This window comes from Schistocerca piceifrons, chromosome 4 (assembly GCF_021461385.2).
Source record: "Schistocerca piceifrons isolate TAMUIC-IGC-003096 chromosome 4, iqSchPice1.1, whole genome shotgun sequence".
NCBI classification, from domain to species: Eukaryota; Metazoa; Arthropoda; class Insecta; order Orthoptera; family Acrididae; genus Schistocerca; species Schistocerca piceifrons.
The window spans coordinates 849234256-849251770 of NC_060141.1; positions in this window are offsets into that span (position 1 = coordinate 849234256).

The window sequence follows — 17515 nt, forward strand, 5'->3', positions numbered from 1 at the left end:
TTAGTTTTCTTGTACTTAAGTCGGTATTGTGCCTTTTGTATTTAATTCCGATGCAATATCTGTGTTTCATCGTCAATAAGATGGTCCGAGGGATACAGTAAACCTGAAGTGAAGCATCGGAATCTATAACTAGTGTCGCAGGAATGGTTCAAAATATAGACAGTAAGAAGAGTCAGTTTTCTTGCTCTTAAGTCATCATTGTGCCTATTATATTTAATTCCGATGCAATTTCTGTGTTTCATCGTCAATACGAAGGTCAGAGGGATACAGTAAACCTGAAGTGAAGCATCGGAACCTATAACTAGTGTCACAGGAACGGTTCAAAACATACACAGCAAGAAGAGTCTGATTTCTTGTACTTAAGTCGGCTTTGTGCTATTTGTATTTAATTCCGATGCAATTTCTGTGTTTCATCGTCAATAAGGAGGCCAGAGGGATTTAGTAAACCTGAAGTGAAGCATCGGAATCTATTAACTCACAGGAATGGTTCAAACATAGACAGTAAGAAGTGTCAGTTTTCTTGTACTTAAGTCGGCATTGTGTCTTTTGTATTCAATTCCGATGCAATTTCTGCTTTTCGTCGTCAATAAGAAGGTCCACGGGATACAGTAAACCTGAAGTGAAGCATCGGAATCTAAAACCGGTCGCACAGGAGAGGTTCAAAACATAGACAGTAAGAAGAGCCAGTCCTCTTGTACTTGAGTCGGCATTGTGCCTTTTGTATTTAATTCCGAAGCAATTTCTGTGTTTAATTGTCAATAAGAATGTCAGAGGGATACAGTAAACCTGAAGTGAAGCATCGGAATCTATAACTAGAGTCACAGGAATGGTTCAAAACATATACAGTAAGAAGAGTCGGATTTCTTGTACTTAAGTAGGCATTGTGCCTTTTCTATTTTATTCCGATGCAATTTCTGTGTTTCATTGTCAATAAGAACGTCATAGGGATACAGTAAACCTGAAGTGAAGCGTCGGAATCCATACCTAGTGTCACAGGAATGGTTCATAACATAGACAGTAAGATGTGTCAGTTTTCTTGTACTTAATTCGGCATTGTGCCTTTTGTATTCAATTCCGATGCAATTTCTGCTTTTCGTCGTCAATAAGAAGGTTCACGGGATACAGTAAACCTGAAGTGAAGCATCGGAATCTAAGCCCGGTCTCACAGGAAAGGTTCAAAACATAGACAGTAAGAAGAGACGGTTCCTCTTGTATTTGAGTCGGCATTCTGCCTTTTGTATTTAATTCCGATGCAATTTCTGTGTTTCGTCGTCAATAAGAAGGTCCATGGCATACAGTAAACCGGAAGTGAAGCAACGGAATGTAAGACCTCTCTCACAGGAAAGGTTCAAAACATAGACAGTAAGAAGAGCCAGTCTACTTGTACTTGAGTCGGCATTGTGCATTTTGTATTTAATTCCGATGCAAATTTCTGTGTTTCATCGTCCATAAGAACGTCAGAGGGATACAGTAAACCTGAAGTGAAGCATCGGAATCTATAACTAGTGTCACAGGAATGGTTCAAAACATAGACAGTAAGCAGAGTCCGTTTTGTTGTAATTAAGTCGGCATTGTGCCTATTGAGTTTAATTCCGATGCATTTTCTGTGTTTCATCGTCATCAAGAAGGTCAGAGGGTACAGTAAACCTGAAGTGAAGCATCGGAATCTAAAACCGGTCTCACAGGAAAGGTTCAAAACATAGACAGTAAGAAGAGACAGTCTTCTTGTACTTGAGTCGGCATTGTGCCTTTTGTATTTAATTCCGATGCAATTACTGTGTTTTATCGTCAATAAGAAGGTCAGAGGGATACAGTAAACCTGAAGTGAAGCATCGGAATCTATAACTAGTATAACAGGAATGGTTCAAAACATAGACAGTAAGAAGAGTCAGTTTTCTTGTACTTAATTCGGCATTGTGCCTTTTTTATTTAATTCCGATGCCATTTCTGTATTTCATCGTCAATAGGGAGGTCCGAGGGATACAGAAAACCTGAAGTGAAGCATCTGAATCTATAACTAGTGTCACTGGAATGGTTCAAACAAAGACAGCAAGAAGAGTCAGTTTTCTTGTACTTAAGTCGGCATTGTGCCTTTTGTATTTAATTCCGATGCAATTTCTGTGTTACGTCGTCAATAAGAAAGTCCAAGGGATACAGTAGACCTGAAGTGAAGCATCGGAATCTAAAACCGGGCTCACTGGAAAGGTTCAAAACATAGACAGTAAGAAGAGCCAGTCTTCGTGTACTTGAGTCGGCATTGTGCCTTTTGTATTTAATTTAGATGCAATTTCTGTGTTTCATCGTCAATACGGAGGTCGGAGGGATACAGTAAAACTGAAGTGAAGCATCGGAATCTATAACTAGTGTCACAGGAATGGTTCAAAACATAGACTGTAAGAAGAATCAGTCTTCTTGTACTTAAGTCGGCATTGTGCCATTTGTATTTAATTCCGATACAATTTCTGTGTTTCATCGTCATTAAGAAGGTCAGAGGGATACAGTAAACCTGAAGTGAAGCATCGAAATCTATAACTAGTGTCACAGGAATGGTTCAAAACATATACAGTAAAAAGTGTCGGTTTTCTTGTACTTTAGTCGGCATTGTGCCTCTTGTATTTAATTCCGATGCAATTTCTGTGTTTCATCGTCAATATGAAGGGATCAGCGGCATTCAGTAAACCAGAAGTGAAGAATCGGAATCTATAACTAGTGTCACAGGAATGGTTCATTACATAGACAGTATGAAGAGTCAGTCTTCTTGTACTTAAGTCAGCATTGTGCCTTTTGTATTTCATCCCGATGCAATTTCTGTGTTTCATCGTCAATAAGATGGTCAGAGGGATATAGCAAACCTAATGTGGAGCTTCGGAATCTATAACTAGTGTCACAGGAATGGTTAAAGCATAGACAGTAAGAAGAGTCAGTTTTCTTGTACTTAAGTCGGCAGTGTGCCTACTGTATATAATTCCGATGCAATTTCTGTGTTTCATCGTCAATAAGAAGGTCACAGGGATACAGTAAACCTGAAGTGAAGCATCGGAATCTTTTACTAGTGTCGCAGGAATGGTTCAAAACATAGTCAGTAAGAAGTGTTAGTTTTCTTGTACTTAAGTCGGTATTGTGCCTTTTGTATTTAATTCCGATGCAATTTCTGTGTTTCATCGTCAATAAGAAGGTCCGGGCAATACAGTAAACCTGAAGTGAAGCATCGGAATCTATAACTAGTGTCACAGGAATGGTTCAAAAGATAGACAGTAAGAAGAGTCAGTTTTCTTGCACTTAAGTCGGCATTGTGCTTATTCTATTTAATTCCGATGCAATTTCTGTGTTTCATCGTCAATAAGAAGGTCAGAGGGATACATGAAACCTGGAGTGAAGCATCGGAACCTATAACTAGTGTCACAGGAACGGTTCAAAACATACACCGTAAGAAGAGTCTGTTTTCTTGTACTTAAGTCGGCTTTGTGCTATTTGTATTTAATTCCGATGCAATCTCTGTGTTTCATCGTCAATAAGGAGGCCAGAGGGAAACAGTAAACCTGAAGTGAAGCATCGGAATCTATTAACTAGTGTCACAGGAATGGTTCAAACATAGACAGTAAGAAGAGTCAGTTTTCTTGTACTTAATTCGGCATTGTGCCTTTTGTATTTAATTCCGATGCAATTTCTTTGTTTCGTCATCAATATTAATGTCCATGGGATACAGTAAACCTGAAGTGAAGCATCGGAATCTAAAACCGGGCTCACAGGAAAGGTTCAAAACATAGACAGTAAGATGAGCCAGTCTTCTCGTACTTAAGTCGGCATTGTGACTTTCCTATTTAATTCCGATGCAATTTCTGTGTTTCGTCGTCAATAAGAACGTCAGAGGGATACAGTAAACCTGAAGTGAAGCATCAGAATCCATACCTAGTGTCACAGGAATGGTTCAAAACATAGACTGTAAGAAGTGTCAGTTTTCTTGTACTTAAGTCGGCATTGTGCCTTTTGTATTCAATTCCGATGCAATTTCTGCTTTTCGTCGTCAATAAGAAGGTCCACGGGATACAGTAAACCTGAAGTGAAGCATCGGAATCTAAAACCGGTCTCACAGGAGAGGTTCAAAACATAGACAGTAAGAAGAGCCAGTCCTCTTGTACTTGAGTCGGCATTGTGCCTTTTGTATTTAATTCCGAAGCAATTTCTGTGTTTAATTGTCAATAAGAATGTCAGAGGGATACAGTAAACCTGATGTGAAGCATCGGAATCTATAACTAGTGTCACAGGAATGGTTCAAAACATATACAGTAAGAAGAATCGGTTTACTTGTACTTTAGTCGGCATTGTGCCTTTTCTATTTAATTCCGATGCAATTTCTATGTTTCTTCGTCAATAAGAAGGTCAGATTAATACAGTAAACCTGAAGTGAAGCATCGGAATCTAAAACCGGTCTCACAGGAAAGGTTCATAACATAGACAGTAAGAAGAGCCAGTCTTCTTGTATTTGAGTCGGCGTTGTGCCTTTAGTATTTAATTCCGATGCAATTTCTGTGTTTCATCGTCATTAAGAAGGTCAGCGGCATTCGGTAAACCAGAAGTGAAGAATCGGAATCTATAACTAGTGTCAAGGAATGGTTCAAAACATAGTCAGTAAGAAGATTTAGTTTTCTTGTAATTAAGTCGGTATTGTGCCTTTTGTATTTAATTCCGATGCAATTTCTGTGTTTCATCGTCAATACGAAGGTCAGAGGGATACAGTAAAACTGAAGTGAAGCATCGGAATCTATAACTAGTGTCTCAGGCATGGTTCAAAACATAGACAGTAAGAAGAATCAGTCTTCTTGTACTTAAGTCGGCACTGTGCCTTTTGTATTTAATTCCGATGCAATTTCTGTGTTTCATCTTCAATACGAAGGTCAGAGGGATACAGTAAACCTGGAGTGAAGCTTCGGAACCTATAACTAGTGTCACAGGAACGGTTCAAAGCATACACAGTAAGAAGAGTCTGTTTTCTTGTACTTAAGTCGGCGTTGTGCCTTTTGTATTTAATTCCGATGCAATATCTTTGTTTCGTCATCAATAGAAATGTCCATGGGATACAGTAAACCTGAAGTGAAGCATCGGAATCTAAAACCGGGCTCACAGGAAAGGTTCAAAACATAGACAGTAAGAAGAGCCAGTCATCTTGTACTTGAATCGGCATTGTGCTTATTGTATTTAATTCCGATGCAATTTCTGTGTTTCATCGTCAAGACGAAGGTCAGAGGGACACAGTAAAACTGAATAGAAGCATCGGAATCTATAACTAGTGTCACAGGAATGGTTCAAAAGATAGACAGTAAGAAGAGTCAGTTTTCTTGTACTTATTCGGCATTGTGCCTTTTGTATATAATTCCGATGCAATTTCTGTGTTTCATCGTCAATAAGAGGGTCACAGGGATACAGTAAACCTGAAGTGAAGCATCGGAATCTAAAACCGGTCTCACAGGAGAGGTTCAGAACATAGACAGTAAGAAGAGCTAGTCCTCTTGTACTTGAGTCGGCATTGTGCCTTTTGTATTTAATTCCGAAGCAATTTCTATGTTTAATTGTCAATAAGAATGTCAGAGGGATACAGTAAACCTGAAGTGAAGCATCGGAATCTATAACTAGTGTCACAGGAATGGTTCAAAACATATACAGTAAGAAGAGTCGGTTTTCTTGTACTTTAGTCGGCATTGTGCCTTTTCTATTTAATTCCGATGCAATTTCTATGTTTCTTCGTCAATAAGAAGGTCAGATTGATACAGTAAACCTGAAGTGAAGCATCGGTCTCGAAAACCGGTCTCACAGGAAAGTTTCATAACATAGCCAGTAAGAAGAGCCAGTCTTCTTGTATTTGAGTCGGCGTTGTGCCTTTTGTATTTAATTCCGAAGCAAATTCTGTGTTTCATCGTCAATAAGAAGGTCAGCGGCATTCGGTAAATTAGAAGTGAAGAATCGGAATCTATAACTAGTGTCACAGGAATGGTTCAAAACATAGTCAGTAAGAAGATTTAGTTTTCTTGTACTTAAGTCGGTATTGTGCCTTTTGTATTAAATTCCGATGCAATTTCTGTGTTTCATCGTCAATACGAAGGTCAGAGGGATACAGTAAACCTGGAGTGAAACTTCGGAACCTATAACTAGTGTCACAGGAACGGTTCAAAGCATACACAGTAAGAAGAGTCTGTTTTCTTGTACTTAAGTCGGCTTTGTGCTATTTGTATTTAATTCCGATGCAATTTCTGTGTTTCATCGTCAATAAGGAGGCCAGAGGGAAACAGTAAACCTGAAGGGAAGCATCGGAATCTATTAACTAGTGTCACAGGAATGGTTCAAACATAGACAGTAAGAAGAGTCAGTTTTCTTGTACTTAAGTCGGCATTGTGCCTTTTGTACTTAATTCCGATGCAATTTCTTTGTTTCGTCATCAATATTAATGTCCATGGGATACAGTAAACCTGAAGTGAAGCATCGGAATCTAAAACCGGGCTCACAGGAAAGGTTCAAAACATAGACAGTAAGATGAGCCAGTCTTCTCGTACTTAAGTCGGCATTGTGCCTTTTCTATTTAATTCCGATGCAATTTCTGTGTTTCGTCGTCAATAAGAACGTCAGAGGGATACAGTAAACCTGAAGTGAAGCATCAGAATCCATACCTAGTGTCACAGGAATGGTTCAAAACATAGACTGTAAGAAGTGTCAGTTTTCTTGTACTTAAGTCGGCATTGTGCCTTTTGTATTCAATTCCGATGCAATTTCTGCTTTTCGTCGTCAATAAGAAGGTCCACGGGATACAGTAAACCTGAAGTGAAGCATCGGAATTTAAAACCGGTTGCACAGGAGAGGTTCAAAACATAGACAGTAAGAAGAGCCAGTCCTCTTGTACTTGAGTCGGCATTGTGCCTTTTGTATTTAATTCCGAAGCAATTTCTGTGTTTAATTGTCAATAAGAATGTCAGAGGGATACAGTAAACCTGATGTGAAGCATCGGAATCTATAACTAGTGTCACAGGAATGGTTCAAAACATATACAGTAAGAAGAGTCGGTTTTCTTGTACTTTAGTCGGCATTGTGCCTTTTCTATTTAATTCCGATGCAATTTCTATGTTTCTTCGCCAATAAGAAGGTCAGATTGATACAGTAAACCTGAAGTGAAGCATCGGAATCTAAAACCGGTCTCACAGGAAAGGTTCATAACATAGACAGTAAGAAGAGCCAGTCTTCTTGTATTTGAGTCGGCGTTGTGCCTTTAGTATTTAATTCCGATGCAATTTCTGTGTTTGATCGTCATTAAGAAGGTCAGCGGCATTCGGTAAACGAGAAGTGAAGAATCGGAATCTATAACTAGTGTCAAGGAATTTTTAAAAACATAGTCAGTAAGAAGATTTAGTTTTCTTGTACTTAAGTCGGTATTGTGCCTTTTGTATTTAATTCCGATGCAATTTCTGTGTTTCATCTTCAATACGAAGGTCAGAGGGATACAGTAAACCTGGAGTGAAGCTTCGGAACCTATAACTAGTGTCACAGGAACGGTTCAAAGCATACACAGTAAGAAGAGTCTGTTTTCTTGTACTTAAGTCGGCTTTGTGCCTTTTGTATTTAATTCCGATGCAATATCTTTGTTTCGTCATCAATAGAAATGTCCATGGGATACAGTAAACCTGAAGTGAAGCATCGGAATCTAAAACCGGGCTCACAGGAAAGGTTCAAAGCATAGACAGTAAGAAGAGCCAGTCTTCTTGTACTTGAATGGGCATTGTGCTTATTGTATTTAATTCCGATGCAATTTCTGTGTTTCATCGTCAAGACGAAGGTCAGAGGGACACAGTGAAACTGAAGTGAAGCATCGGAATCTATAACTAGTGTCACAGGAATGGTTCAAAACATAGACAGTAAGAAGAGTCAGTTTTCTTGTACTTAAGTCGGCATTGTGCCTTTTGTATTTAATTCCGATGCAATTTCTGTGTTTCATCGTCAATAAGAGGGTCACAGGGATACAGTAAACCTGAAGTGAAGCATCGAAATCTAAAACCGGTCTCACAGGGGAGGTTCAAAACATAGACAGTAAGAAGAGCCAGTCCTCTTGTACTTGAGTCGGCATTGTGCCTTTTGTATTTAATTCCGAAGCAATTTCTATGTTTAATTGTGAATAAGAATGTCAGAGGGATACAGTAAACCTGAAGTGAAGCATCGGAATCTATAACTAGTGTCACAGGAATGGTTCAAAACATATACAGTAAGAAGAGTCGGTTTTCTTGTACTTTAGTCGGCATTGTGCCTTTTCTATTTCATTCCGATGCAATTTCTATGTTTCTTCGTCAATAAGAAGGTCTGATTGATATAGTAAACCTGAAGTGAAGCATCGGAATCGAAAACCGGTCTCACAGGAAAGGTTCATAACATAGCCAGTAAGAAGAGATAGTCTTCTTGTATTTGAGTCGGCGTTGTGCCTTTTGTATTCAATTCCGAAGCAATTTCTGTGTTTCATCGTCAATAAGAAGGTCAGCGGCATTCGCTAAATTAGAAGTGAAGAATCGGAATATATAACTAGTGTCACAGGAATGGTTCAAAACATAGTCAGTAAGAAGATTTAGTTTTCTTGTACTTAAGTCGGTATTGTGCCTTTTGTATTAAATTCCGATGCAATTTCTGTGTTTCATCGTCAATACGAAGGTCAGAGGGATACAGTAAAACTGAAGTGAAGCATCGGAATCTATAACTAGTGTCTCAGGCATGGTTCAAAACATAGACAGTAAGAATAATCAGTCTTCTTGTACTTATGTCGGCACTGTGCCTTTTGTATTTAATTCCGATTCAATTTCTGTGTTTCATCGTCAATAAGAAGGTCAGAGGGATACAGTAAACCTGGAGTGAAACTTCGGAACCTATAACTAGTGTCACAGGAACGGTTCAAAGCATACACAGTAAGAAGTGTCTGTTTTCTTATACTTAAGTCGGCTCTGTGCCTTTTGTATTTAATTCCGATCCAATTTCTTTGTTTCGTCATCAATAGAAATGTCCATGGGATACAGTAATCCTGAAGTGAAGCATCGGAATCTAAAACCGGGCTCACAGGAAAGGTTCAAAACATAGACAGTAAGAAGAGCCAGTCTTCTTGTACATGAATCGGTATTGTGCTTTTTGTATTTAATTCCGATGCAATTTCTGTGTTTCATCGTCAAGACGAAGGTCAGAGGGATACAGTAAAACTGAAGTGAAGCGTCGGAATCTATAACTAGTGTCACAGGAATGGTTCAAAACATAGACAGCAAGAAGATTCAGTCTTCTTGTACTTAAGTCGGCACTGTGCCTTTTGTATTTAATTCCGATGCAATTTCTGTGTTTCATCGTCAATAAGAAGGTCAGAGGGATACAGTAAACCTGGATTGAAGCTTCGGAACCTATAACTAGTGTCACAGGAACGATTCAAAGCATACACAGTAAGAAGAGTCTGTTTTCTTGTACTTAAGTCGGCTTTGTGCCTTTTGTATTTAATTCCGATGCAATTTCTGTGTTTCATCGTCAATAAGGAGGCCAGAGGGATACAATAAACCTGAAGTGAAGCATAGGAATCTATTAACTAGTGTCACAGGAATGGTTCAAACATAGACAGTAAGAAGAGTCAGTTTTCTTGTACTTTAGTCGGCATTGTGCCTTTTCTATTCAACTCCGATGCAATTTCTGCTTTTCGTCGTCAATAGGAAGGTCCACGGGATACAGTAAACCTGAAGTGAAGCATCGGAATCTAAAACCGGTCTCACAGAAGAGGTTCAAAACATAGACAGTAAGAAGAGCCAGTCCTCTTGTACTTGACTCGGCATTGTGCATTTTGTATTTAATTTCGAAGCTATTTCTGTGTTTAATTGTCAATAAGAAGGTCAGAGGGATACAGTAAACCTGAAGTGAAGCATCGGAATCTATAACTAGTGTCACAGGAATGGTTCAAAACATATACAGTAAGAAGAGTCGGTTTTCTTGTACTTTAGTCGGCATTGTGCCTTTTCTATTTAATTCCGATGCAATTTCTATGTTTCTTCGTCAATAAGAAGGTCTGATTGATACAGTGAACCTGAAGTGAAGCATCGGAATCTAAAACCGGTCTCACAGGATAGGTTCATAACATAGACAATAAGAAGAGCCAGTCTTCTTGTATTTGAGTCGGCGTTGTGCCTTTTGTATTTAATTCCGATGCAATTTCTGTGTTTCATCGTCAATAAGAAGGTCAGCGGCATTCGGTAATCCAGAAGTGAAGAATCGGAACCTATAACTAGCGTCACAGGAATGGTTCAAAACATAGACAGTAAGAAGATTTAGTTTTCTTGTACTTAAGTCGGTATTGTGCCTTTTGTTTTTAATTCCGATGGAATTTCTGTGTTTCATCGTCAATACGAAGGTCAGAGGGATACAGTAAAACTGAAGTGAAGCATCGGAATCTATAACTAGTGTCACAGGAATGGTTCAAAACATAGACAGTAAGAAGAATCAGTCTTCTTGTACTTAAGTCGGCACTGTGCCTTTTGTATTTAATTCCGATGTAATTTCTGTGTTTCATCGTCAATAAGAAGGTCAGACGGATACAGTAAACCTGAAGTGAATCATCGGAATCTATAACTAGTGTCACAGGAATGGATCAAAACATAGACAGTAAGAAGAGTCAGTTTTGTTGTACTTAAGTCGGTATTGTGCCTTTTGTATTTAATTCCGATGCAATTTCTGTGTTTCGTCGTCAATAAGAAGGTCCATGCGGTACAGTAATCCGGAAGTGAAGCAACGGAATATTAAACCTGTCTCACAGGAAAGGTTCAAAAAATAGACAGTAAGAAGAGCCATTCTTCTTGTACTTGGGTCGGCATTGGCCCTTTTGTATTTAATTCCGGTGAAATTTCTGTGTTTCTTCGTCCATAAGAAAGTCAGAGGGAAACAGTAAACCTGAAATGAAGCATCGGAATCTATAACTAGTGACACAGGAATGGTTCAAAGCATAGACAGTAAGAAGAGTCCGTTTTCTTATAATTAAATCGGCATTGTGCATTTTGAGTTTAATTCCGGTGCACTTTCTGTGTTTCATCGTCAATAAGAAGGTCAGAGGATTACAGTAAACCTGAAGTGAAGCATCGGTATCTATAACTAGTGTCACAGGAAAGGTACAAAACATAGACAGTAAGAAGAGTCCGTATTCTTGTACTTAAGTCGGCATTGTGCCTTTTGTATTTAATCCCGATGCAAATTCTATGTTTCATCGTCAATAAGAAGGTCAGATTGATACAGTTAACCAGAAGTGAAGCATCAGAATATAAACCGGTCTCACAGGAAAGGTTCAAAACATAGACAGTAAGAAGAGCCAGTCTTCTTGTACTTGAGTCACCATTGTACCTTTTCTATCTAATTCCGATGCAATTTCTTTGTTTCATCGTCAATAAGAAGGTCAGAGGGATACAGTAAACCTAAAGTGAAGCATCGGAATCTATAACTAGTGTCACAGGAATAGACAGTAAGAAGAGTCAGTTTTCTTGCTCTTAAGTCGGCATTGTGCCTATTCTATTTAATTCCGATGCAATTTCTGTGTTTCATCGTCAATAAGGAGGCCAGAGGGATACAATAAACCTGAAGTGAAGCATAGGAATCTATTAACTAGTGTCACAGGAATGGTTCAAACATAGACAGTAAGAAGAGTCAGTTTTCTTGTACTTTAGTCGGCATTGTGCCTTTTGTATTCAATTCCGATGCAATTTCTGCTTTTCGTCGTCAATAAGAAGGTCCACGGGATACAGTAAACCTGAAGTGAAGCATCGGAATCTAAAACCGGTCTCACAGGAGAGGTTCAAAACATAGACAGTAAGAAGAGCCAGTCCTCTTGTACTTGAGTCGGCATTGTGCCTTTTGTATTTAATTCCGAAGCAATTTCTGTGTTTAATTGTCAATAAGAATGTCAGAGGGATACAGTAAACCTGATGTGAAGCATCGGAATCTATAACTAGTGTCACAGGAATGGTTCAAAACATATACAGTAAGAAGAATCGGTTTACTTGTACTTTAGTCGGCATTGTGCCTTTTCTATTTAATTCCGATGCAATTTCTATGTTTCTTCGTCAATAAGAAGGTCAGATTAATACAGTAAACCTGAAGTGAAGCATCGGAATCTAAAACCGGTCTCACAGGAAAGGTTCATAACATAGACAGTAAGAAGAGCCAGTCTTCTTGTATTTGAGTCGGCGTTGTGCCTTTAGTATTTAATTACGATGCAATTTCTGTGTTTCATCGTCAATAAGAGGGTCACAGGGATACAGTAAACCTGAAGTGAAGCATCGTAATCTATAACTAGTGTCACAGGAATGGTTCAAAACATAGACGGTAAGAAAAGTCCGTTTTGTTGTAATTAAGTCGGCATTGTGCGTTTTGAGTTTAATTTGGATGCAGTTTCTGTGTTTCATCGTCAATAATAAGGTCAGAGGGTACAGTAAACCTGAAGTGAAGCAACGGAATCTAAAACCGGTCTCACAGGAAAGGTTCAAAACATAGACAGTAAGAAGAGTCAGTCTTCTTGTACTTGAGTCGGCATTGTGCCTTTTGTATTTAATTCCGATGCAATTTCTGTGTTTCATCGTCAATAAGGAGGTCCGAGTGATACAGAAAACCTGATGTGAAGCATCTGAATCTATAACTAGTGTCACTGGAATGTTTCAAACATAGACAGCAAGAAGAGTCCGTTTTCTTGTACTTAAGTCGGCATTGTGCCTTTTGTATTTAATTCCGATGCAATTTCTGTGTTATGTCGTCAATAAGAATGTCCAAGGGATACAGTAAACCAGACGTGAAGCATCGAAATCTAAAACCGGGCTCACAGGAAAGGTTCAAAACATAGACAGTAAGTAGAGCCAGTCTTCTTGTACAAGAGTCGGCATTGTGCCTTTTGTATTTAATTCCGATGCAATTTCTGTGTTTCATCGTCAATAAGAAGCTCAGAGGGATACAGTAAACCTGACGTGAAGCATCGGAATCAATAACTAGTGCAACAGGAATGGTTCACAACATAGACAGTAAGAAGAGTCAGTTTTCTTGTACTTACGTCGGCATTGTGCTTTTTCTATTTAATTCCGATCCAATTTCTGTGTTTCATCGTCAATAAGAAGGTCAGAGGGATACAGTAAACCTGAAGTGGAGCTTCGGAATGTATAACTAGTGTCACAGGAATGGTTCAAAACATAGACAGTAAGAAATGTCAGATTTCTTGTACTTAAGTCGGCATTGTGCCTTTTGTATTCAATTCCGATGCAATTTCTGCGTTTGGTTGTCAATGAGAAGGTCCACCGGATACAGTAAACTTGAAGTGAAGCATCGGAATCTAAAACTGTTCTCACAGGAGAAAGGTTCATAACATAGACAGTAAGAAGAGCCAGTCTTCTTGTATTTGAGTCGGCGTTGTGCCTTTTGTATTTAATTCCGATGCAATTTTTGTGTTTCATCGTCAATAAGGAGGCCAGAGGGATACAGTAAACCTGAAGTGAAGCATCGGAATCTATTAACTAGTGTCACAAGGAATGGTTCAAACATAGACAATAAGAAGAGTCAGTTTTCTTGTAATTAAGTCGGCATTGTGCCTTTTGTATTTAATTCCGATGCAATTTCTTCGTTTCGTCATCAATAGAAATGTACATGGGATACAGTAAACCTGAAGTGAAGCATCGGAATCTAAAATTCGGGCTCACAGGAAAGGTTTAAAACATAGACAGTAAGAAGAGCCAGTCTTCTTGTACTTGAGTCGGCATTGTGCTTTTTGTATTTAATTCCGATGCAATTTCTGTGTTTCATCGTCAATAAGAAGGTCGGAGGGTTACAGTAAACGTAAAGTGAATCATCGGGATCTATAACTAGTGTCACAGGAATGGTTCAAAACATAGACAGTAAGAAGAGTCAGTTTTCTTGTACTTAAGTCGGCATTGTGCCTTTTGTATTTAATTCCGATGCAATTTCTGTGTTTCATCGTCAATAAGTGGGTCACAGGGATTCAGTAAAATTGAAGTGAAGCATCGTAATCTATAACTAGTGTCACAGGAATGGTTCAAAACATAGACAGTAAGAAGAGTCAGTTTTCTTGTACTTAAGTCGGCATTGTGCCTTTTCTATTTAATTCCGATGCAATTTCTGTGTTTCATCGTCAATAAGAACGTCAGAGGGATACAGTAAACCTGAAGTGAAGCATCGGATTCCATACCTAGTGTCACAGGAATGGTTCAAAGCATAGACAGTAAGAAGTGTCAGTTTTCTTGTACTTAAGTCGGCATTGTGCCTTTTGTATTCAATTCCGATGCAATTTCTGCTTTTCGTCGACAATATAAAGGCCCACGGGATACAATAAACCTGAAGTGAAGCATCTGAATCTAAAACCGGTCTCACAGGAGAGGTTCAAAACATAGACAGTAAGAAGAGCCAGTCCTCTTGTACTTGAGTCAGCATTGTGCCTTTTGTATTTTATTCCGATGCAATTTCTGTGTTTAATTGTCAATAAGAAGGTCAGAGGGATACAGTAAACCTGAAGTGAAGCATCGGAATCTATTACTAGTGTCACAGGAATGGTTCAAAACATAGACAGTAAGGAGAGTCAGTTTTCTTGTACTTAAGTCGGCATTGTGCGTTTTGTATTTAATTCCGATACAATTTCTGTGTTTCATCGTCAATTAGAAGGTCAGAGGGATACAGTAAACCTGAAGTGAAGCATCGAAATCTGTAACTAGTGTCACAGGAATGGTTCAAAACATACACCGTAAGGAGAGTCGGTTTTCTTGTACATTAGTCGGCATTGTGCATTTTCTATTTAATTCCGATGCAATTTCTGTGTTTCGTCGTCAATAAGAAGGTCCACGGGATACAGTAAACCTGAAGTGAAGCATCGGAATCTAAAACCGGTCTCACAGGAAAGGTTCATAACATATGCAGTAAGAAGAGCCAGTCTTCTTGTATTTGAGTCGGCGTTGTGCCTTTTGTATTTAATTCCGATGCAATTTCTGCGTTTCATCGTCAATAAGAAGTTCAGCGGCATTCGGTAAACCAGAAGTGAAGAATCGGAATCAATAACTAGTGTCACAGGAATGGTTCATAACATAGACAGTAAGAAGAGTCAGTTTTCTTGTACTTAAGTCGGCATTGTGCCTTTTGTATTTAATTCCGATGCAATTTTTGTGTTTCATCGTCAATATGGAGGTCAGAGGGATACAGTAAACATGAAGTGAAGCATCTGAATCTATAACTAGTGTATCAGGAATGGCTCAAACATAGACAGTAAGAAGAGTCAGTTTTCTTGTACATAAGTCGGCATTGTGCCTTTTGTATTTAATTCCGATGCAATTTCGGTGCTTCATCGTCAATAAGTACGTCATAGGGATACAGTCTACCTGAAGTGAAGCATCGGAATCTATAACTAGTGTCACAGGAATGGTTCAAAACATAGACAGTAAGGAGAGTCAGTTCTCTTGTACTTAAGTCGGCATTGTGCCTTTTGTATTTAATTCCGACGCAATTTCTGTGTTTCATCGTCAGTAAGGAGCTCCGAGGGATACAGAAAACCTGAAATGAAGCATCTGAATCTATAACTAGTGTCACTGGAATGGTTCAAACATAGACAGCAAGAAGAGTCAGTTTTCATGTACTTAAGTCGGCATTGTGCCTTTTGTATTTAATCCCGATTCAATTTCTGTGTTTCGTCGTCAATTAGAAAGTCCAAGGGATACAGTAAACCTGAAGTGAAGCACCGGAATCTAAAACCGGGCTCACAGGAAAGGTTCGAAACATAGACAGTAAGAAGAGCCAGTCTTCTTGTACAAGAGTCGATATTGTGCCTTTTGTATATAATTCCGATGCAATTTTAATGTTTCAACGTCAATAAGGAGGTCAGAGGGATACAGTAAACCTGAAGTGAAGCATCGGAATCAATAACTAGTGCAACAGGAATGGTTCAAAGCATAGACAGTAAGAAGAGTCAGTTTTCTTGTACTTAAGTCGGCATTGTGCCTTTTCTATTTAATTCCGATGCAATTCCTGTGTTTCATCGTCAATAAGAAGGTCAGAGAGATACAGTAAACCTGAAGTGAAGCATCGGAATCTATAACTAGTGTCACAACGATGGTTCAAAACATAAACTGTGAGAAGAGTCAGTTTTCTTGTACTTAAGTCGGCATTGAGCCTTTTGTTTTTAATTCCGATTCAATTCCTGTGTGTCATCGTCAATAAGAAGGTCAGAGGGATACAGTAAACCTGAAGTGAAGCATCGGAATCTATAACTAGTGTCACAGGAATGGTTCAAAAGATAGACTGTAAAAAGAGTCAGTTTGCTTGCCCTTAAGTCGGCATTGTGCCTATTCTATTTAATTCCGATGCAATTTCTGTGTTTCATCGTCAATATGAAGGTCAGAGGGATACAGTAAACCTTGAGTGAAGCTTCGGAACCTATAACTAGTGTCACAGGAACGGTTCAAAGCATACACAGTAAGAAGAGTCTGTTTTCTTGTACTTAAGTCGGCTTTGTGCCTTTTGTATTTAATTCCGATGCAATTTCTGTGTTTCATCGTCAATAAGGAGGCCAGAGGGATACAGTAAACCTGAAGTGAAGCACCGGAATCTATTAACTAGTGTCATAGGAATGGTTCAAACATAGACAGTAAGAAGAGTCAGTATTCTTGTACTTTAGTCGGCATTGTGCCTTTTGTATTTAATTCCGATGCAATTTCTTTGTTTCGTCATCAATAGAAATGTCCATGGGATACAGTAAATCTGAAGTGAAGCATCGATATCGAAAACCGGGCTCACAGGAAAGGTTCAAAACATAGACAGTAAGAAGAGCCAGTCTTCTTGTACTTGAGTCGGCATTGTGCCTTTTGTATTTAATTCCGAAGCAATTTCTGTGTTTCATCGTCAATAAGAAGGTCAGAGGGATACAGTAAAGCTAAAGTGAAGCATCGGATTCTATAACTAGTGTCACAGGAATGGTTCAAAACATAGACAGTAAGAAGAGCCAGTCCTCTTGTACTTGAGTCGGCATTGTGCCTTTTGTATTTAATTCCGACGCAATTTCTGTGTCACATCGTCATTAAGAGGGTCACAGGGATACAGTAAACCTGAAGTGAAGCATCGGAATCCATTCCTAGTGTCTCAGGAATGGTTCAAATCATAGACAGTAAGAAGTGTCAGTTTTCTTGTACTTAAGTCGGCATTGTGCCTTTTGTATCTATTCCGATGCAATTTCTGCTTTTCGTCGTCAATAAGATGTCCGCGGGATACAGTAAACTTGAAGTGAAGCATCGGAATCTAAAGCCGGTCTCACAGGAGAGGTTCAAAACATAGACAGTAAGAAGAGCCAGTCTTCTTGTATTTGCGTCGGCGTTGTGCCTTTTGTATTTAATTCCGATGCAATTTCTGTGTTTCAACGTCAATAAGAAGGTCAGCGGCATTCGGTAAACCAGAAGTGAAGAATCGGAATCTATAACTAGTGTCACAGGAATGGTTCATAACATAGACAGTA